The sequence below is a fragment of the Ammodytes marinus genome, assembly GCF_949987685.1.
Source record: "Ammodytes marinus genome assembly, chromosome: 12".
Taxonomy (NCBI): Eukaryota; Metazoa; Chordata; class Actinopteri; order Uranoscopiformes; family Ammodytidae; genus Ammodytes; species Ammodytes marinus.
Window position 1 is genome coordinate 5,717,910 of NC_137216.1, and position 24,634 is coordinate 5,742,543.

The window sequence follows — 24,634 nt, forward strand, 5'->3', positions numbered from 1 at the left end:
TTAAACAAATGCATTATGATGTTGCTATATTTGTGCAACATTGCAGGTCTGCATCCTGTGTGCGGAAAGTAGTTACTTTGTGTAATCCTCAGTCCACACCTTCTCTGGTGTGATTTTGAATGTTGTTGTTTTTTTCTTTTTGCCCCGAGCTGTCTCTCACCCTCTTTCATATACAATCTATGTTCTCACCTAGAGATGGAGCCACCAGTGTTCCTGAACTGAGCCTTCATCGGGGTGAAATTCTTCCCCAAGTATTTTCAGTTTGGGAGAATTTTGCATCAATGTTGCCCCGCTCCTCAAATTCCTTATACTAATCATGGATTTATGGAATCATCATACACCACCAGCATAAGCCATTATGGAAGTTTTTTGCTGTGAAAAATTACTAGTTGGTTGGTCCCATCTTCTTGGTTACTACCTACATTTGTTTCTCAAATGGTAGATTTTTATAATGCAAAGTGCAATCCTTTGTAACCATCATCTGTCATGTCAAATGTAACCCGGGGAGGGGGGCTTTAGGGGCCGAGCATTAATCCATTCAATCACAATCAGAGTGAAAGACTTCCATAATCTGTCAGTCCAGCAATGCAACATGGCAGGCTTTCACTTATTAAAAAAAAAATCTCAATGTTTATTCGTTAAACTGCTGGATGGAGTTTCAGGATGAAGTGAATTTGTATCAGCCTATTATCACTGTGCCTCTTCAGGAGTGACCAGCTATTCAGGGGTAAACTTTTGATTGTTTCAAGGTAGGGAATGGGATCTCTTGAACAACCTCAGGGCAGAACTGTTTGAAATAACAAACAAGTGTAAAGTGGTTGACAGTGTATCAACGTTAGTTGAGTGGAGCGGTGTTTTCCTTCGTAAAGTACCCCATTCCCACAGGGAGGGAGCCTCACTTCCTTACAGCTTTATGGTGGGGTGTGAGATTTGGCAACACATGTGACCAAGACTTGTACATTTTCCTTTTTTAAACTATGCAGCATATTATGAAAATGATTCCTCGCGGTATTAACTATGCAGCAGAAGCATTTTGCTGACAGAATTGGTTTAAGGAAATGATGCGGTACGATTGAATCTATTTTGCAACTGTGTGTGGGAAGAGCTATTTTGCCGATTGGTTGGCTGAGTTAACGGCAGTAATTGAGGTTTTGCAAAAAATCCATTTGCGGTAGTCGGCTAAAAGAAAACACTGTCAAGTGGCGGCCTTAGGCAAATTCGAGATCAAAAACTAAGTTGAAGGGGGCCGGCCACATTAGGCCAACACTGTATGGATTTCATAAAGCTGCTGCAGCACTGCCCCACTTGCTGAGGTGGTAACACGTTTAAAGAGGATAAAACTGCTTAGACCAGGAGCTGAGGGTATTGTGCCAAACTGACTGTTTTACTCTGTGTGTGTGTGTGTGTGTGTGTGTGTGTGTGTGTGTGTTTGTGTAAGTAGTGTGTTTGTAGACCCATGCATCAGAAGATGAAGCCGGAATGCCACAGCTACGACTCCTGCTTAAAGATTGTTGCTGGCTATTGTATGAGAGTATTGCATATGATCCCTATAATGCTCGACTATAATGCATATAACTAGAGGCAATGCAATCCTATAGCAATCACCTTGGCACGGCAGCACCATGTGGACATAGCAGCTTCTGTCATTAATCCATATGTTGGCTGCCCCGAGGACAAGGTTGTTGGAGCCCTAATGAATATACCGTTGCTCCATCATGGAGACAAGGCACCATAAAAACTACAATGCACTCGCTTCCTGGGGATCTGCGGGCTGATTGCATCTGATTAGGATAACTGAATAAAATCACAGCCTGGGCTCAATGTCAGCTGTTAACTGTGATAAGCTCCTGGGTAAACGCCCTATTAATCTGTTGGAGTAAATGCAAGTATTTTATTCATAACTTGCAGGGATATTATATTATGGCTTAAATACTAATACTTGACTTAAATCAGCCTTTATTCACTTGTATTCTCTGCAAAACATGGACCTGTTGGAAATGGAAGTTTTCGGTTCAGACGACACCCCTTTTTAGTTCATCATTTTAAGGCTTCCAAGAGGCAACACTGTCTGTACAGCATTACGTGTGGTGCTTTAATGATTCCCAAACCGCCAGGAATTCTGATGTTTGTTGTCATCGAGAGGGGTACGCTACGTCGGCCGCTACTTGTTTGCATGCAAAATATTTGAATGCATAGGTTCGGCTAGATGAAATGAAATTGCTCTGGCTGCCCCCACTCTGGATGCCCTCTTGAACATATTTGTTTTCCCCCGGTAGTGTTAGTGCTGTGGAAACAAAAGTCTTCCTAGTCTTATTGCATGGTTGTTAGCACCACGTTTAGTTAACTGGACCTAATCCGACAGCGTTTTTGAACTGTTTGATATGTGTACATTCCGTAATAGAGGCGCTCTCTCCTTACTTCCCCGGACTGTGCTCCTTATCAGTCGCCACTTGTATGCCATTTTTGGCTCACCGCTATTCATCCTTTGTCTCTCACGCAGCAGGCATCCTGTTTTCTTCTCTCTCACTTACATATTGATTTAAGCAAACGGCGCTAATATATCGTGGCGTTGCCTCAACCAGACATTGCTCTGTGAGGCTTAGCAGTCTCCCTACCTTCCTGTCTCTCCTTTTATTTTTTATTTTTTAACTAATTTGTGAGAAAGGTTCTTCTTGTTTGAGAGTAAGGGTAAGTAAGAGTACACACAATAGTCATTCATTTAAAGGAAGAGGTTGCTCATCAGAACCCATAATCAATCTAGATAATAGAAAAAAACCTTTTGCTCTAAACGATGGGCAGTGAATGTAGCGCCAGTCAACAGTATTATGTGCAGAGGTCGTAGTCCTTGTGAGAGGATCTGTTGTGGATGAGACACAGAGGAGTCGTTAAACTGGTAGCCACAGCTGTGACTCCAGGTCTGATGGGGCCGGCAGTGCAATTTGATTAGACAACCAGGAGAGGTTTTGGAACAGATCCCCTGGATTGAGCCAGGTCTTCTAAAAACTGTACATGGAAGTTAGTGAATGCAGCAAGTAGTGTTGGTTAAAGTTGAACCAGGGTAACGTTCTGAACGATGTTCTATACAGCTGTTCATTCGCAGATGGTAAACTATATACTTTCTTTTTACCTAAAAAAAAATAGTTTTAAAGACCTCAACTTACTTTGTCAAACAGCTTATTTCTCTTGGTAATGTGAACACACATATTTCAGCCAAAGTTTGAGCAGTTTAGGTTATTTCACATTTGGAGGCTAATTTACTGACTCAATGCATGCACCAATCAGGATTTAACAACATTGAAATCAGAATGTGATGTTGGGCTGTTTGGATTATTGAATTATTAATAAATATAACCTTAATGTCTTTTTTTTCTCAACTTTGAGAGATGCTAACTTAATGTCAAAGCACAACACCCAAGTGTTCAAGCGCTTTGCAGAACGTGATCAAACCGGGGTTATTTCAAATGTTGTTGTAGAACATCGTGTAAATTGTTCCTGCGGTCCATCAATAATGCACTCTTGATAGTTCTGCAATCAAATAACACAACAAACAAATGAATAAAAAAAAATTATTCCTTTGATCATGCTTTGATTTGGTATTGTGTTAAGTGACAGTGTTGTGTGGGAGATTACATTTGTAAAGCGCTTTGTCCCACTCGGCTGAAAAGGACTCTTTAAATCCAGTCCTTGTACCATGCAGGCTAGATGTGAATTTCACATCTTTGCCACAACATAATCAGGATACCAATGACCTTGCTGTTTCACATTGCACTGCCAGTTCCAGAAGGCGTCCTACAACACTGTTGTTCTCCACCCTTTTCAAATTAATTGATTTTTGACTTAATTTCACATGAGTGGCCAGTTACAATCAATGAATCAGTCTGTGTAAAACATGCTGTAGATAATGTTTGCTCAAGGCTACTACTGTTAGCAACTAACAGCTAACACTTTAATGTCAAAGACCCTTGCAGAGGCAGGAGCTGGGTTATATTAAATATATTTCTCTGTATGCTACAATGACTTACAGTTGTGTACTGGATGCCTGAAAGACTCATATTACAGTGTTTTTACATTATTGTTCGACTAGGCAGCCGTGGTTGGTTGCCTTTTTATTGATTTTAATTACAAACTGGTTTTTCGGAATCACTAGAAAGTAAATGCTCAAGGGTCTACATTTATCTATGGTGTATTGCACAGATTTAATGATGGTTTGAAGTGAACAAAGCTTTCTCCAAGGCTGTTTTCTCTCCTCATGCTGTAGAATCCTTAGCTTTAACTTTAATGAGGATGGGATATTGCTTGAAATAGTTTGGTGTGAATTCCAAAACACTTTTCTCATTGCTTTACCATTCACTGCACTAACATGTTATGTTTATTGGCACTAGTGAAATAACCATATATATATTTATGTGGATAATATTTCCCCCAGGAAAGTACAAACTGGAGATTGTGTGTTTAACCGTTTGTCAGTTGTGAAAAAAAATAGTGCAGCGCTAGATAGCGTACCAAAGCTTGCTGGTTTCATAAAAGTAACTTTAAGTAAAAATTTGCCAGGGCCCAGGGGTATGAATAATTTCGGTTGACATGCAGTGCACTTAGCGTTTCAGAATAACAAAAGACAAAACAACTAAATAAAATGAAATAAAACACTTCCTGAGAAGAGTCAGACTCAGGAACCAAACTAGTAAAAAGACTATTTTTCAGATTAGCCCAGTGATGAAGATATTTCGCCACAGGACAACAGACTGTACTTTTTGAGGACAGAGTGATGGGTGGGCAGGGTACCACTCACTACCCGAGGGGTGGGGGCCACAGCAATGCCGCCCCATTCCCTCTGTCACCAAATTGTGGGCAGCATGAGGCCGCAGGTTGTGGCCATTATACAGGCGGTGTACATTAAGATTGTGACACTGTCTCGTGAAAGCATCACTCTTTATTGAAAATGACAGTGTTGGGGTAGGTACCGCTGTGACTGTGCACAGGGAGGGCAGCTCCATGTGAACAGATGGACGGTCTGCGTATTTTTTTTTTTCTTTAATCATTTTGTAACCTCTTTTTACTTTTACAGGAGATGAGTTGAAAACAGAAGAAAAGGGCGAATGCACATGCCAGACAAGGTTATCATCAGAGCGTGAATGTGACATAACAGTCGATGCCTAACACAACCACACACACATGCACACACTTGCTGTTAGCACTACAACGGGCAGGGTACTGCTTTGGCGTAGTTGACTGGATCATTCGTTGGCAGAAATGCTACACAGACCGAATTATTGTCCGATTTGCTGCTGTCATTGGGTGTGCAGTATTCATCGTCTACAGAGCAGAAACACTAATCTTTGCAGCTGTTTGCATAAAGCAGACAGTGAAACTTAATTAGGCAGACATTAAGGTGGTCTGTCTTAAGGTGGAGCAGCTATTCCTTGATAAATAAATATTGTTACTAAACACAAATAATGTGTTGTGTGACTTGCGTCAGTAGAGTGTATCAGTAAAGTAACATTGCCCAACCCCTCACTTTTTAAGTTGATAAATCAGACCTGTTTTTGTTCAATACATTTTGTTTTATTAATATAATAGTCACTGACATCTATTAAAGGCTACTTTTTACCAGAGCTAGAACAGTAGACAATACAGCTTTTTTTTTACACATTTGTTAGGGATGCAAAATATTGGCAATTATCGTTATACAGTATGTATAACGATATATAAGCTATACAGTATGTTCTTTTCAAGCTGTTGGAGGACACCCCTGTAATACGTCTCTCCCAGACGTAGTGAAACTTGAGACGAAAGCAAACCTGTCACTGCCTTTTACACTGGCTTTCACCAGATCTCCAGCATGCTGGGAAAAACGCCACTTTGCCCTAGGGTAATGGCCATATAGTGGGCTTCCTTGCCGTTCAGTGCAGCCGCTATGTGCCTCATCCAACACTGTCTCGGGCTTTGTGAACATATGCCCAAGAACCGACATCTGTACAAAAGGCTCACGTCGTAGCAGTTCACTGTGTGTATCTCACCAGAAAACATGGACTGTGTGATGTGACTGTACATGCATTCACCCTGGATCAGGCTAAACCCATCAATAATGCAGGCGGCATAAAGTAGCTGTGAAAACCCTCTTGTTTTATGAGCTTACTCTGCTCCTTTGCCTTGTGCTTTTATGGAAGGTACAGTCAGACATTAAATACGCTGCACACAAATTACGCTTTTAAACTTTTGAAATGAATTAGCCCTCTCTTCCCCTCCGCCAGCTCGTCCCATTCTTATTCATCAACCTTCTCGGTTTTCCTTCTCGTCCTTCATATTCTATGGAGCTCTGCGGAGAGCCCTTGGCGATATGGCTATATATAGAAGGAAAAGGAGGAGCAAGATTAAGCAAAATAGAGTGCCTTTTAGTGTGCTGTCCTGAGGAGCTTGCTTCAACGTTCCTTTTTCGCAGGGGTTAATGACGCTCTGATTTAGCCAGTAGATTGTTTCTTGTGTGTCCTGGAGTGACTCAGGGTGTAGAGGTCAAGCCTCGGCAGTCTGAAATAGACGTCCTCAATTACGCACAATACCTTCTGGCTCCATGACCTTTGTCAAAAAAAAGAGCCTTTCCAGCACCTAGCTTCGTTCCTTACTATGGCAATGACATTTTAGAATTGACTAAAATATTTTTTTCTAGAGCTACAATTAAACAGATTGTTCTCACTTTTAGGCACAAACACAAGCTCCCACAGCAGGATTACCTAGCAGCCATTCTGTATCAACGCTATTACATCCTAAATCAGATATACTCCACAGTGGTTGAGATGCAAGATACAGTTTTATCACAGTTTGGTCAGTTCTACCACTCTGCTTAAGCCCCTATCTCACTGGGCTGTGACTGGTTGCGACAAGTTGGAGACTGCATTCGCGAGGGAGTCTCAAAACTGTCTTGAAACGTTTGCGGGGGTCTCAATTTCCTCGCATGAGTCACAGAGCCTCGCAGTCCTGTCGCTAGAATTTTGAACATTTTCAAAAACATCATTAAATGTTCTCTCAAAATAGCCTCAGAGTCGTCGCCGGTGTCTCGAACTTGTCGCAAACCCTTCTAAACCCTTAGTTTCCGCGAGCCAGAAAGTGTGTGAAATGTGAGACAACTTAGCAAGGGTTTGGCGAAGTATGAAACTAAATTGCGATTTGATTTCAGACAAAAATTAGACTGACATTCCGTTCGGGCAACGCTCGCCAGACGTTTGCAAGACATAAATGCGAGCTCCCGGCAAATTTTGGCCAGGACATTCGCAAACGTGTCGTAAGTACCAGCCCAGTGAACCTATGCTAATTTGCATATTTCCTCGCAGTTTTGTGTCTCCAACTTGTCGCAAACAGTCGTAGCCCATTGATATAGGGGCTTTACACAGCTCTACTGTTGAGTTTTCCATTTTCATCCACTGCTACAATGCTCAAAACTCTTGTGTGTATACTATAGACTAGGGATGGGCCTTAGTGATCGATTTCTTGAGTTGTCAGCTGTGCTTATCAGTGGATTTTAGTTTCTCTCTCTAGTCAGGTGTCTTCAAAACTGATGCTACATGGGATGAAAAGGGGGGGTGGGGGATGCTTGGAGCAGAGCTTAGCAGGTGCTGCTGGACCCATGGGGGCTTATTTGTGTACTCTGCTCACTCAGTGGGAACATTTTAATTTGATCCCTTTGTTTCTATAAAACAGGTCAGGATTTGTTCTACCCATGGCCATGGGCAATTTAGTATTTGAACAGAAACCGCTGTAGTGATGCAGGAGTGGTGCAGCTCCATGTGTTTTCAGAAACAGTTGCCAAAACATGCACAACATTTCTTGAAATCTTTTGATAAAGGGCCCTGTACAACTGGATGAGTTTGGTCACCACAGTTTCCATTTAGGCTTTCTATACATACGATCACACACTATCAGTCAGTAGCAGAGTGGGATCTGTCTCATCTGGAACAAACTAAAAAGTGAAACCATACAAAATAAATTTTGCTTGTATGACTTGAGACACGTTGCTGGAGACAATGAAGCCTGCATTTGCAACATATAACGACTATTGTTTTCTCAATCGTGGAAAATCCATTTACACCACAGTGGAATGTTTCTGTCTCTACCTGCGTAAAGCTGCAGGTCATTAGCTCTGCGAGAGCAAATCATCACAGCGAAATCTTATATTTAATTAATCACGACCAGAATATTTACTAATTTTAACCCTTTGTTACTGTGGAGTCATGTTAAATCTGTTTTTGTTGGGTCTACACAGTCCCTTTGCTGTTTCCTGTCAGTCAGAGTCCCAGTGAGGGGTTTTCCACTAGTGAATAGACCAGAGCAGTGTGTATTGAAGCTTTCTGATACTGATGACTGTGACTGATGATGGCTTTAATGTCTTTACAATCAGCTCATATTTTGCAGATTACTGATTAGTTTTTAAAGATCCTCACAGCATGCTCTATTCCACCTGGAAAAACACTTTATAGTTATTTTTTTCAAAGTTTTACCAGCTACTCCAACGTATGAATATATATCTTCACACTAAGCGATTATTAGTTATCCATTACGTCAGGTAAAATATAGTGTCATTCACAATATTCAGTTTTCTTATCTTCAAACTTCAGGATAGGTCCTAATCCACTGTAAGACAAGAATGATCAGAGCAGTGTGAAAGACAAGAGACCAGACTTATCTTCTAAATGATTTACTATGGTCCAGGATGATAAATGTCACTTACAATGCAAAATTGGTATTAGACTTGAAACACAAGCCCAAGAATGAAAATAGAATTATAAAATTATCCAAAATTCCCAATCCCCCACTTTTTGGCAAGTTTGTTCGCCTGTGCCACTGTTTCTTTTCTGCATTAACTTCATTAGCAACTAACTAACTTCTCTGTAATAGTGGTTGCTTTGTTTTTCCAGGCTATGTTCATTATGGCTGGGTCTGCTATGCCGTAAGATCACTGTTCTGGCTATAGTTTTCATTTGCACAGTGTTGTGTAACTCAATAGCCACACATATTGTTCACCTTTTAGTTTTCAAAATGTTCATCCAAATATACTGTAGTTATAGCCACATCAGTGCAGGCATTCAAATTGTGTGCGACTGAATTCCTTCCCGTCCACTTGTGATATAAAAAAAAAGAATCTTCGTGAAGTTTTAAAGGACTCCCAGGGTGGCCTTGCTGTTGAGTAGTTTTGGTTGAACGCTTGCTATGTTATCAGTTGAGCTCCGACTCTCAGCCTTGGAGTTCTCTTCTGACAAGTGTGTCAGTAGAAGGATCACATCAAAGTTCATCACTTGCAAACAAATGAGACTCTTTCACACTTGATAGCATCTACATTTTCTTGTGTTAGAGCTTATTCAGCCAAGTTAGATGTCAAATATAGTTATTACTTTTGAACCACGCTAATCCTCACTTTTACTTCTTTGTTGGGAGGCCTCTGTAGTGTCACTTTGGGTTTTTCCCTTTGTCAGTTTTTCAACTGCGTGTATGCGTCAGAGACAACTCTCGATGGACAACTGCATACCCACTTACGCACACACTCCCTGTTATTCCCAGGGCTGAGAATTTGTCTCTTCGGGCTGAACACTCTTTCACAGAGACCAAGTGGTGATGAAAGATGTGCCTAAATTAGGATTTCTGTGTACCACCAGAGGCAGGTGTGAGTTTTTAGCACCTCCCAAATCTTACACTTTTCAAATGTGCACTGCGTGGTGCGTAACTTTTTATTGGCGGCTTTTATTATATTTAGGGAGGCTTACAGTTCCATTAACACCTTGAACTGTATTAAATGATGCCTGCAAGTGTGTCTGTTGTGTGTTTTGCACAGCTTGTGTTTTTCTTAAAGTGTCGAGTTTCCTGGAGAGTGCAAGAGAATATTAAATTACCCTCTTAGCCCAAAGGCTAGACGAATAGAGCCAGTTGTTCCTTTATTGTTGTCAGGAAGTGCAGGGTACATCGCCTGGAAATCAAGACCTGTCGCTGGCAAATTTAAATTTGCTCAGCCTGTTGGTCTGGACACGATCCATTGAAGCTCATTAACTAATGTCGGAAAATTCTGAGTTGCCAATATAATCGTTATATCTGATATGGGCGGGTCGAAGCCCTAAATATGGATCTCTGGGGCGGGCGTAGCCGGATGACGACAGTTCTCTGCAGGTGCCGTCAAAGCTGTGATAGTAAACAATAAAGAGGGCTGTGGATACGTTGTTTGAGTTTGAAACGGCTTTGGCCTCAACACTAAACGATTTGGAAGACGGCACATACATCTTTCGTTAGCAAGAAAGATTGCCATCCGACCACGGCAAATGTTTAATTTACCAGTTAACCCGCTGTTAGCAAAACAAACGGGAGGTAATACGTCACCTTGCTCATTGCTCTGATTGGTCCTATGGCTATCCAATTGCACGCAGTGGTATTAGAAATGCATGCGTAGGTGCCGCCCCTTCAGTTGCGAAGTTCTATTGATGGTGGCCAGACCCTATATCGTTCTAGATGTGGGTCTGAATATAGTACAACATGTGTATTCATTAGGCCTGGATCTTGACATTTTATTTGGAAGTGATGTATGTTTTATTGAGTTTTATTATATTGAGTTTTATTGATAGCAGCTTACGTGGATAAAGAAAGACAGAAAAGAGGAAAAATTATATTTCAAGTCAATTATTTTGCAGTGCTTGCCATCCCTGGCTGTTACTTAGGACCTTAACGTGGTTGGAATATGAACGTGTTAAAAGTAACCCATCCTATTGCTCCATTGGGAGTCAAATTCAACAAGAGAGAAAACCTTAGAACTTATACAGTATTTCAAGAGTCAAGCCTTTTTTTTACAGCTAAGCATGAATAATATCCGTTTATCATGCTAAAAACAGTAACCGTTGCAGACAAAAAGCATACCAGGTTGATTGTCTTTCGATCACGCTATTTTGTAACCCAACCCGGCAAACCTAAATAGACCGCAGACAGGGTCTAACTCTAAACAGTGACACACACGATAGGAAGTAATGTGTTGCCTTTAAATGGCAGTGTAACGGTAAGGGGCATTGGAAAGCTTGAGATCAACATTTCAGTAACACTCTAGTTTGTTTGGGATTAGCAGGGCAGATGGCTGCCTCTCTGTACACTTCCATTTAAATGACCTTTTTGGCAGTTTGCTTGTCCTCTTGTTTGAGGAGACTAACAGAAACTACAGTAGTAAAATAAACAACCATTAGTTAAGTGAGCCGCGGTCAAAGCCATAGCAGAGTATTGCTACAAATATTCCTCTGTTGCTTAAATGTTTTTTTTTTTGAAGACGAAAAGGGCGGTGGCAAAGAGTTAAGGAGTAAAACTGAACAGGCTTCAGATATGGCGTGATTAAACATCTGCCACTCTAATGGGACATCCCACACACTCCCAGTGATTCGTCTCAAGTAAAGGAATGTGTGCCACTTGATTTTTCGGGCAGCTCTGTTTTTGTGCTGTAAGCAGCTTTTGTTGCAACTTGTTCCCTTTCCCCACGTCGGAACACAAAGGTTTTTGTTTGGGGATTGACGTGCAGCCAATGTTGCTTCCCATCCACAGCTATGTGAACCCTGTCTGTTCACCTCAGGGACATTTTGCTCTTGAACACATGACAAATGAAAACCTAGTACTGGGGCTGACGTACATGTCATTCATCTTTTAGTAAATTAATTTGGCAAAACATTTTGATAATGAAGTGACCTCATCCAGTTTCAATAAATCAACCCTTATGCCATCAATTTCAAATCAACTGCTTACTTGAAACGCTATTTGTTTATGTTTGAGTAATCGCATTATGTGTTGTAACTTGTAAATCCTCTGTGACTGTTAAAAGGTTGTTTGATTTGAATATCTGACCTGACTCTACACCCACAGCCTGTGCAGCAGCAACACGCTCTTAATATTCATCAAAGGCATGTCACTTTAAGGCCAGCTGCTACTTTCACCAGCCCCATATGACGGAGGTGTTTGTGTCCCACAGAGGAGCATTGCATCCTCACAGTTTGCTACAGGCGGCAGGGCAGAGTGTTGCGGACTCCGTTGGAATGCGTCAGCAGGCTTGCAGGCAGGCAGGCAGGCAGCGCAAGGGGTTCTGGAAGGAAGATGTAGCAGTCCTATTACTCACCTCTGTAGAAGGCATAGTGCTGTGTTGTGCCTCCCAGGGGTTCTGTTCAATCATTGGCGCACACTTTATTACCTTGTTCTGAGGAGGTATGTGTGTGCACTTGCTGCAGAGGCCTCTCTGCCTTTTACTTAAGTAGAGCACAGGGGGGTTGGATTTTATATATTTACACTAGCATTTGTGCTGTTTGAGGTGCATTTTTGTATCAACCTATTAAAATGATCCTTTGTGTTTTAAGATAAATACCCATTCATGCAAGTCTGACTACATCCTTATCTGACACCAGTGTTGAGATGGTGATGCCGCAGCAGCTTTTCTTGATGCATTTGTGGCGGATGTTGTGGTGACCCCAGTGGACAGAAAAACAGGTTCTCCCCCTAATTATCTGAACAACATCTGGGCACAAGGCGTAGAGGAGGAGGCGGAGGTGGGCGTTCATCTCGGAGGGCGGCCCGTCGTAATCGAACCGTAAATAAGAAACGGCTCAGGGAGTGTGTGGGGTGCTTGTGTGTGTGTGTGTGTGTGTGTGTGTGTGGGAGAGAGGCCATTTGTATGCGGTGCGTAGCAGGGCATGGGGAGGGGGAGGGTAGAGGTGGAACCTGCCATATGGATGAGAGAGAAAGACTAAAGCAAGAAGTGAGAGGGAAGAGAAGAGGAGGAAGGCGAATAAGGAAAAGGGAGAGACTCAGAGACTCAGCGGCCAATGTCAACTCACTTAACACTCCCTGCTGGCCCCGGAGGATGCTGACAGCACAGTTTTGTTGATTCATTCCCCCCTCTCTCAGACCAATCCCCCCGTCTTTTGCAGTCAGTCTCCATCCATGCTGCCCTTGTGTAGTTCTATTCATGACACTCCCTGAACCGTCTCCTCGTCCTCTATCCTGACCTTCTGAATCTGGAGTCTTCCCTGCTATGCCTAATGCCAGAGAATGTGTCATCACAACCCTAAACTTATCTACCCAATGGGGTATGAGTGGAAGGGCAAAGCCAGTGTGCCACAGGGAAGGAGATACAAACAGCAAATGGATGGTTGCGATTGCCCAAAGTATGAAGCGTTCTTCCTTGCATACTGTGGTTCCCACATTTGACACGGAAACTAGCTGGATAACATACAGGGAATTCAGAAACTGCCACTGGGACATTTTTGACCCTGAAGACCTGGATTGTTTTTCCTGCAGGAAAAAGATGTGGCGTAGTTAGACTACACAATGTATTTGGTTAGTGGAACCATACAGGCTGATGAAAATGTGTTCCCACGCTTTGAAACAGAGATTTACATTATTAGAATGTATTAAAACAGGTTACACAGCACAGCACACACCATTTCTTACATATATATGAGTTATTATTACTCAATATTTACTAGGTGAAATCGAACTGAATGGATTGAATAAAACTATTGTTAGCTAGCTAATAATTGACCTTTTTAAAGTAAATTTTAAATATAAGTAATAGTAATATGGATGACATGCAGGACCTTTCAAGGTGCATTTAAAACATCCCCAATGAATAAATCAGCTGTACCATTACTTTATTGAAATAAATCATTTGTGAATATAAAATATTTTATCTTTTTGAATTAATTGCTGGTTTAATTGCTTTTAACCTGGGTTCCCATGTAAAGCAGTGGTACTGACACTTAAAGATAGAAAGAAGATGATAATCATCTGACCTAAATCTCTCTTTCAGCCTTACTTTATTAAATTTTGGAGTCAATGAAAATTATTTTAAGAACTAATCTATTCCACTCTTGAGTTCCTTGTATCCATGTATATATTTTGTTTATCACATTGGTTGCTTAGGATTCTGCATTTTGCACATGTCAATTAAATCTAATGAGCTCATGAGGCTAAAAATAGCATTATATGCTCTAGGATGGAGCCTGCCTTTTCCATCCAAATCTACGTCTGGCACGGTAGTCTCCCGTCATTTTCAAATTAGTATGTATACACCACTACATGTTGTATGATACACCAGGTGTGTAAAACCTCAATGCATTATCTTATTCCTTGCTTATTCAATAGTAAAATATACTTTTGAATAAGTCCAAACAGAGAAAATGGGAGGGGAGAGAAAATAAAATAAAGAATCAACAAACGCATTATAGCAAGCAAGACATACAATGAGGGCATATGACAAACTGCTACCATACATGTTTTATGTTTTATTTGAACATGGTCTAACTGTGAATAAAAAATGTGACTTGTGTGAAACAGTTGTTGTGTCCAAGTCGCCGACATGCTCAAGGCGAGGCGAAGATTTTGAACCAATTGCTGTTTTTGTGTTTTAAATGTTCTGTAATGGAACAGCAGTGGTCCAGAGTTAGGACTCTTCAAATGTCGTTTGAGATGAAATGCCATGATTTGGTCTGCGGTTCACCAGCGTTACAGCTGTTATAACTTTGTAATTGGGCCCTCCAGTTTACAGCGTAGTTTCATTTTGTGTGAGTTTGTGAAGAGAAGCTGCAAAACAAGCTTTTTTTTCTACAGTCCAATGTATTGCATTCTGAAGGGCTCCAGACAAACTCTACCAAAGGCAACCTACTTAATGGGAGCCTTGGGTTACGATAGTGCCATTGTTACATGTGGGCAGGCTAGTGGCTTTGCTGACTGAAAACAGATTTGGTAAACTAGACAACCATCTGTAAGGATAAAGACCAGCTTTAATCTTTTACCACTCGGTTGTAAAGTTTTGATCATAGCCTCTATTCCTTGTTGGCTCAATGTAATAAATGCAGAACTTTTCCAAATGTTTTAGGCTGGTGCAATTTGTTGGGATGGGCTGCCCAGAGCATTTTATGTGGAGAAAGTTGTGCAGTTGTTATACATGTAACATAGTTGCTTTATGCAGAAACTATCTATAAGAAGACTGCAGCACAGGGAAGCCTTCTCTCAAGGGTAGAAAAAGGCTTTTGATCCGGAATCCAGTTGGAAAGAAAGTATGCAAAAACTGACACCCACCACCACAACCAACAACAACATGTTCATTTATCACTGCTTCTTTTTCCTTAGAACAGTCTATCATTTTAATTTAGCTTTGTTTAATTTGTGTTGAAAAAAGGATTGTAGATCTCTAGACAGATGATCCATGGATTATATGTGCTATTCGAAAATAGCTTACAAGGGTGAAATCACTGTTTTTTTTTTTTAAAGCAAAACAGCTATGCAATACACATCCATATAGACTAGCAGCCAGACCCAGGCAGAAAGTCAAGGTGACATCGTGCAAGCCAAGGCAAAGGTGTTTTATTAATGGGTCAGCAGCTGCAGACGGTCACTCTGGGTCCGCTAATCTGAAGGTCAAACTCCCGCTTTAAAAGTTTTTTTCTATAGCCATTATCAAAGCAGAATCTACATCGCGACTCTAGAACAGTATGGACACTGGAAACAAGTTAACGTCAGGGGATAACACATGAGATATGGACATGCTGTTTTTCAAATATGTATGTTTAAGTTCTCCTAAAAATAAGCATGTACTTGGCTATTTGATTCTTATAGTCAAAACAAAAAATTTAAATTTAGGCTGCACAACCAACTAATAAAGTAAAAATAAAAATAAACTTTAGGTGGGCCTTTTTCATTTAGCCAACTAATCAAAAATGCCAGCACGTATCTGTTCTTATTAGGGGGACATTTCATAGGTCACAATGACAGGATCAGCAAGGTTTCACAACACCAATCATAATTTACGTATGAACTGTCTTAAAGGTTCCAGGCAAATATTTTTTCGGAGTATTTAAATAAACCCATTGAAACCCACTCATTTAATTCAACTGCACGTCTTTCATTGATTGGAGGCCACTTGCCTTTTTGAAGTCAAACAAGAAAAGTGGGAACTTCATTTTCAAGAGACTTGTTTTGTGCCACTTGGTAATCAAATGTTGTTGCTGCAGCAGCGTCTCTCTGAACTGTAAATTATGGCGGTGGCTACATCTAAATCAGGGTGGGCGTTGGTATTAAGAGAGCCTGCACTTGAGATACTTTCCAAACACTGGCTTGAATTTACTGCCACTTTACTGATAGCGATACTGAATTTGGCACGTTAATCACAGGAAAGCCTCCCTCTTAAACTTTCTGTGCTTATATCCACTCAATAGTTTGACCTATTTAACCGTGTAGTTCTGGACTAGGACCCTTCCTTAGTTGGATCAAGTAGTTTGTGTGTATCAGGTGTGAAAGTCAATATGTGACTGCTGTTATTTCACAACATTCTATCATTCTGCAATTAATATTTCATATCTTACCAGTGAACTGATGATTCAATACACTCGCTGTATACATATGAGCTCTTAGACTTAGAAATTTGAGTAAACAAGTAACAAGAAACTACAGTTCCCTGCATGCTCAAATATCTTGAGATGGCTGAGGTAATCCATCCAGAATTTTAATATGTAGAAGAGCTTGATATACATGGGTCAATGACGTGACGCCCATTTTTTTGTGTCCGTAAGGTTAAATTAAATTTGAAAATGTGGAAACAAAAAAAAAGCTTACACATTACTGTAACACATTAATTTCTAGAGACCCTATTAGAAAGTTTTTGGTTTTATTCAATTTTGAGAGAATATTTGGAGATAAAAGGCAAAAATGTCTAAGTGGTGTAACCGTCAAAACTTCGTACCACAAAATGTAACTTGCTTAAATACAGTGAATTTCTCAATATAACATCCTATAAACTATTTTGGCATTATTCTAAAATGGAGGTCATTATGAGTATATAAATTATATTTAAATACAACTTTCCTATTTGTTCTAATAATTTGGGGAGCGAGCGAATGTCCTGAATTGTCAAGTGGTGTAACCATCATTCAAGGTGCCATTTTGTTCAAATCTTTAAGAACAGTAAAGGACCCCTGATGAACATGACTGCTGCATTCCAAAGTTAAGAGCTCTCCAAGAAATATAAGATATTTGCACTTTTAGGGTATGTCAAGTATCATTTGGGTTACATGTCAAATGGTGTAACCCAAATAAAACGTTGAAAAAATATTTTTTACATAAATAGTATTATTTGTTTTAAGAATTATATTTGATTTTTTCACACCAAGACCATGTCCTCAGATATGAGTCTATGATAATGCCTGTCAAAATCGATTTTTAGTCGAAATGTCAAATGGTGTAACCGGTTACACCATTTGACTAATTTGACAAACATCTTGGTTTTTGTCAATTTTTTTCAAAATTCACTAGTTTATGATACTGGTTTAAAATGAAATATGAGCTCAGTTACTTTTTAAACCAGTTTTAGGTTATTATTGTTTGTATCTTCTAAAATAGTTGGTATTTCCACAACTTTATCACCAAAGCTAGGTACGGCCAGGATAAAATCATTAAGTGGCATGATTTTGTGTTTTTTTAATTCATGCTTAGCTTCAATGCATATTTTTATATCATTCCTTTTCATTTTAATGTCACATAATTTCATAATACATGAATAAATTATACAAATGAAGCATATGAACAGTGACACCTAATGTGGAAGGATGAACAGCAGCTTTAAATACCTAGAACTCCAACAATTTGTGAATAGTAGAAAATGTTAATCAAATTTAGGCTGCAGAATTGAGCCACTTTCTCTACAATAGATGACACATTCAAAAGAGGAAACAAGCCAATTACCTTGCAAAAAGAGGACAGGAAAGGTAGTTTTCATGAACAGAAACAAGCGTGCACTCACACTCACATGTGCTGCTGCTAGCTTTTTTCTTAAATGTAATCAGATCACAAGGCATAACGTCAACCAAATAATACCTTGCTTTCAGATTGATATAACTAGATATGAATTCACTGTTTAAAAGTGCATGCAGGAGCAGGACCCTTAACATACATGAATCTCCTAGTCTCTTCTACCCATCCATCTAGCTCTTTCTCACAAACAAACATAGACACACTTAAACGCACAAATACACAATTTGTTAAGACTTTTTGTTGTTGATTGAATTTTTCCCATAAATACAATCAAATGAGTTTGACCCTAGAACATTTTTGTCATCCATGGAGATCTTTATTTAAGAGTGCTTTTTCTTTAGGTTTAAGAGCATATAATTACAAAATCTGAATGTGAAAACAATACGGCATGCTCTTGAACCAGAAGACCACGCTCGTGAATAAAGATAGATAATTACTCCATAGTCACCTTAATGGTATTTGTTGACCAATGTTTTAAGTACATGAAAACAAAATCCAATGGCAAGTCCAAACACAGTAACTATCTTGACTGTAGTGCCTGATTTCAGTGTTGTTTATTAAACTTTTTGGCTGTAGAAGCAACACCGTCAAGTGGTGTAACTGGTTTGTGTCAAATGGTGTAACCAGTATTTTTCCTAAAAAAATCAAAATGTTCATGTAAATTAATGTAGGCCAGAATTGATTACTCTTCTTAAATGTATTAAATCATTTTTAACACTTTTAACACGATTGGTCAACAATTATTTAGAAAACAAGATGTTTCCAGCTAACGTCCCGCTCAAAATTGCAAAAACACATACAATTTTGATTTAGGGGTTATCCAAATAAAATCTTTTTTCATGTGATATTTTGAAATGGAAGTTATTATTCTTATGAGTTACACTCATATTACACTATGGTGGACAAAATAATGAATATTTCTTATTTTTTTGTGGTTACACCATTTGACATTGTCAGGTCCATTTGGGCCTACTTTTAGTAGAAAATTGTGTAAATCCCATTTCCCATGAAATAAAACTAACAGAAACACAAAATGTATATTTTAAATTGATTCAAGGATGCTTTTAAAATATATTTTTGAAAGATTTTCAAAAAACCATCATGACAACCCTTATTCGTCATTGACCCACATATCAAGCTCTTCTACTGCCCATAGAGTCTAGTTTCAAGTGATTATATTTCATTTATATATATATATATTTCCCATTATAATGTATAGTACAGAAGGTAAATACAGAAGATTTTAAATAATTGAGGTAATACCTTGTTTACACCGTTTTAATTAACAGGAGTTAAAACAATAATCTAAATGATCTAGCCCATTTCAGCATCACCTGCATCTTTACTGTGTAGCCATTATACACAAATTCAAAATGGTCAGGTAAAAGTTCTATTTCGGTTTGCGCTGGTAGATGATTAATTGATATCGCAGTGCAGATTAATTCCGAGCTTTAGGTTCTGTCTTTAGATACTGTGTCCTACAGATTGAATGGACACTGTTGTGTAAGGAGAGATGGGTAAATGGCGAGTAAACAATGATTCTTCTGAAAGGATAAAATAAAGGTCTATTTCCCAAGCTTGCATCATTTGCTTTCGAAAGGAAAAGTGTTGGCACAGTTGGTGAGTCTGAAACCCCACACCTGTATGATTAATCTTCATTTATGTTTTCATCACTTGTTAGTACCATGTGTGCTTACTCAAAAGTACTTATCCAAAAGTCCCTGTCCACAAATAATGGTTGTTTGTGTTTGTATACGAATAACTCAATTTCCATTTACTGTCATTGGATTTCCATTATACCATCCCTGAAAATCAGTTCTGTGCTCAATCGAGTTCTGTGAGGCTTAATGGAAAAATCTGAAAATGACCCATGGATATGAAGCCACACAGAACTTACATGCAGTCCTAAATGGAAGCAGAAATAGAACAACTGGAATCGGCGAGCTCATCAAATATAGGTGTTTAACATATCACGTACAGCTCATGCTGGGCTGTAGTCAAGCCTTACCGTCACTGATTTTACATGCAGCATACTGAAACATTTCTTATCTCTTACTAAACACCTCTCCTACACTCTGCTTCTTCTTCATTTTTTTTTACCATGTGTGTGAGATTTCAGAAGTTTCCTCATTCTTTTTTTTTATTTCCCTTTTTTATTGGAAATGCTGGTGCTGCCCTGGCAAGCCCAATCAGACACCTACCAACTTACAACTTACCCTGACTTTCATCAAATATGGTGTTGAGTCATTGTACAATCATTCGGAATGACACTCATCAACCCTGAGGGCAATGCTGTCTGTTTAAGAATGGCACGCTGCAACCCAAACACTGGTATCTAGAAATCAACCCGAAGTTTTAGCCACAGCTGAACCGAAGCCATTGTCCTCCAATTGACCTTGTCATCATTGCTCAACTTGAACCAACTGAAGACTTGGGAGTGACCTTTTTAACTTGAGGATGACTCCTAATATGGATGTCAAGAGCATAGCGTTGTAGATTAACCGGCCTCCGGCAGGTTTTACTCATCTCGTTCTTCACATTGCCTCCGTGTGCTTCAATAGTTCAACATTGTGACTCAATGCGCTTCTGGGGGACACCTTGCTTTTACAATAGCTCATCCACAGATTTACTTAAGATATTTTTTGTGTAAGGAAATGTTGTCAGGACTTATTGCTAAACATTTCTGAACATTTCTGATGAGACACAAGCTGCGGCCATCTTCTGTTTGTACCAGTGTCAAATAAAGACCGGCACCAATTGATGTCCGTGGGTTGGATGTTGGAATTCATTTTACAAAGAGATTGGTGACCATCAGTGGGATAGGGGTATATAACACACCGCTATCAAACTGTTTTAGTAACATTATAAAATCATGAACGAATATGCAAATAGGTATCGTTGGACAATTTTGTTCAACTTCACACATGTTTTAATTTTCCTCTTATGAATGATTGTGCGGTCCACATCTCTGTTCATATTCTTGTGCTTTTGTGGATCACAATTGTTCATCTCTGGATGCACATACCGCGCAGTCCGTCATTAGCATAAAAGAACACCCAAATAATCGTGTATATGACCAGTAATCCTAATCCTTAATCCTTCTTGTGGATAATACAAAGAATATAGAAACAAATCTCAAGCAATTATTTTAAGAGTGCATTGGTGGAGGACTTACATCAGTCCTGTCACAGAGCTCCACCAGGAAAAGCTGGAGAAAGTTGCATAAAGGAGAAGGTTGTTTCAGGGATGCACTACAGCGGAACATTTTTAAAATGACAAATTTTTGTGGAAAAAAAAAACGTGCACCAGAGAAACATTGAGCCTGACAGGGGAAGTGCCTTGCGGCCCTGTTGTGTGTGCACATTAATGTGTCATGACTGAGACAAAGAACGTATTATTATATTTACTAGATGATAAAATGCTTGTGCCATTAAACCTTCAATGAAATGTTCCAGGCTGATCAATAAAGATGGATTTTTCTTTGCCCTCAAGCAGAGTTCTGCCATTGCACTTTTTGATGTATGGCATGTTGTTTGCGTTGTATTTCCAGACCGCTCACACATGTCTGAATGAAGTAAATCTGCCCTATTGTTGAAAAGGCCACAATATGAAATATTTACTCTGGCTGGGGTCTGGGGTCTGACTCGTGCCCACTGCTCAATAATATTAATTTTCCTTCCACTTGTTTGTAGTCTGTGGGCATATAACAGGAGCTCAAGCAATGATGACAGCTTTTATGATTTATGAGGCCAGTGTTTGATCGCTTGGTGGCAGAGATAAATGAGATTGTGGTTAGTAAGGGTGTGTGTGTGTGTGTGTGTGTGTGTGTGTACGCGCATTTCTGTATGAATGCATCCCCCCTCTCTCTGTCAACCCTTTTAGTGTCATAAAGTCTGGTCAAAAGCTTTTGATGGATTCCTTAGTGACAGTTATATGTCCTCTATCATCAGTGAGTAGATTATTGGGTTGTCCTTGAGGCACCGTTTATCCCTGTTCCATATTGGTTTGGCATTTTTAGTTTACTAAGAGGATCGAAGAGGAAGTGTAGCATGCCTTTTATTCCCATATACGTCCACAAACGTCAATTTCCAACCTTTAGTGTGTTTGCCCAGGTCACAGTGGGTGACTTTGTTAACCACTTCTATTGTTTGCCAGACAAAAAAGTAGTTTTTACACTTTAAATTTATTATTTCACTTTTACAGTATGATATATTATTATGTTATGCAGCCTGCTAAATAGCTGTGGGCTACGTCTTGACCCCCATTATTTTCAGCCTATATTTAATTACATTTTGTCAAATTTGCACATTTGGAATTATTCTGAAATAGCTTTTTGAAGATACTGTTATTATTGTACCCATGGATTTACAGACAATTCTCACTGCATGATCCTAAAGAAAAAAACAAGAAAACGACAAATGAATGGGCCAAATATCTACCTTCCTGCAGTTTGAACAACACCAGCATGACCTCACGCAGTAGCTTAGCCTCTGATGTATTTCTGAACAGGTTTTTGTCTAATGTTAGAGGAACAACAGAAAGACTTGCAGCTTTTGCTGTAAAATAAAAAGCTATAAAGTCAGGCAAGCAAAAACACACAATAGGGGTGGATTCTACTATCGCAAATCACCACCGTGGCGGCATTTTTTCATGCCGCCCAATGTTTTTAGCTCAGTGGGGTTATGTATTTATAGCAGCAGGGCTGATGGTGTAAATTAGCACAGCTACACTTAAATTAATCTGTATACAGCGCTGCTAAGTAAGACCTTACACAGTGACAGCACTACATTAAAAGTGCGTCTCTGAGAAGGAGGTTTGTTTTCTGTCACTAAACTCAAAATAAAGCGATACATCTATTTGGATGTATCAATCGTGATGCAATTGACCAGACCTGCTCTAAGCTGCAGACTGTATAGTAAAAACACAAGTCAGGGAAAATGCTGTTTTTGGATGTGTGTCATGAGAGCTGATATTCATTTGCTAGAGTAGTCTGTTTCAGTCACTGGAGTAGTTCTAATTGTCACACAGGTTTTAGTGGAATGATAAAGAGGAAAAAGGCCAGTGTTGTATAATCTGCTCTCGTCTTGGCCTCTGTGCCTGTCCCTGTGTGTGTGCCCGATAAAGCAGTCTTCATCAGAGCGGCACATTTAACACCTGCTACTCCCCAGATGTTAATTCTGTTAAACGGATGCAATTGCCTATGCTGCAGTGGTCAATCTGCAATTCTGAATCAAGTTCAGTGGCCTTTTGCACTGTACATTTGTATTCCCTCCTTTTGCAAAAGAAGCACACACAGGAGTAATGCTCTTTTGTAGCTTGCCCACATTGTTTTAATTTTTCTAGCACTAAACCGCCATAGGCCGCAACATTGAAAAGTTTTGAAGCACCTGCCACGAAAGCTTATTTCTGTACAGCCAGATGGCTGAGCGGGAATGATCTTTCATGCATTAAGGTTCTAAGAAGAAAGTGGTCTTTTAGAAATAGATTATTTATAAGAAAGGTTTTCAAATAGTAATTTGATTTTAAATAGGAACAGGTTCTCAGGTGTACATGCATTTCTATATCAAGCTGTATATAACAGGCATGTTACTTTAGCATCACTACTTTTAAAATAAGTTGGGAAGTGCTAATACATCGCGTCAGCAGTATATTGTGATATATATTTCCGTGATATCTGTATCGTTTTCCACGGTTTGTGAACTACAATTTCCGCTCCTCTGGATTTTGAAGTACAGTTAGTTGCCATGAATTGGGTAGCATTTCTTGGTATAGATCGATATCTCGGAATGAAACCAGCTATTTATAGCCCTAATATTGTGATCTTATCGTGACCCATCATGTATTGTGATGTGTATCGTATCATGAAGTCCTTGTCAATACCCAGCCCTACCGGTCAGAACGTGTCCCAGGGTTCGACATAACGTATAGCCCGATGGCCCGGGGCCAGTAAAATCATATGCAGGGCAAGTTGATTGGCCAGTCACTGTCCCGCCCGGGCCAGTGACTGGCCAATCACAGTTCAGTATCTTTTTGTAGACTACATCATGGTTCATTGAAATGCGCGTTGAGAGTCGGAATGAAAGCAGTGTTTATTTAAGACTCAATATAATAAACCTAATATAAAATATATTTTTTAATGAAAGGCCAGTGGACAAACGATGCGTGGGCGTTTTGACAGGCGGAGCAACAAGCGGGTGCACTCTCGCTCCGTTGGCAGAGCTGCCTACCGTCAGCCTGCGAGTCGACAAATCAATCGACTTAATCTGCCCCCTTTCTTTCTTCCCACAGCAGAGGTTGAGGTGCAGAAAATGATAACTGCGCTTTTCCTTTAGCTGCCGCCGTAATGTTACAGTATTTGCATCCAAGCCCCAATGGTAAAACAAATGAGAGGCGTTATTTAAACGCTGTGAATGCGTCTCCGGTGATTGTGTCGGTTGTAGACAGAAACGAACGGAGGGACTCGGCTCACTGTACAGTTCCTATAGTCGCGCAGTTTGGCACTGTGTTTTCAGGCTCGAGACATTCAATCAGATCGCGGAAGTCTTTCCCATTGAAATCGCTAACGGGGAGAATATCCCCGGTTATTATTTTAGCCACAAACCACAGTTCATCTGCGCGGCGGCTCACTCGCTGGCGAGATCATACGGTGAAACGCTGCTGTGATCGGACGAAGGCATTGTGTGTTTCTAAGGTGATTTAACCTCATAGTCTTAGACGAGCGTTTAACGTAGCCTATGCTGCATATTTTGCACTGCATTGTTTTTTATCAATAGTTTGAAAAAATGGTCCCGACCCACACCGGACTCTTATGTGAAGCTGACACTTCATGGAGAAG

General features: G+C 39.9%; 1 protein-coding gene across 1 annotated transcript in view; it reads left to right on the forward strand.

The window, feature by feature from the left end:
* adarb1b (adenosine deaminase RNA specific B1b) overlaps positions 1-24,634 on the forward strand; it is a 109,809-nt gene that overhangs the window by 944 nt on the left and 84,231 nt on the right. The gene's annotated exons all lie outside the window — the stretch shown is intronic.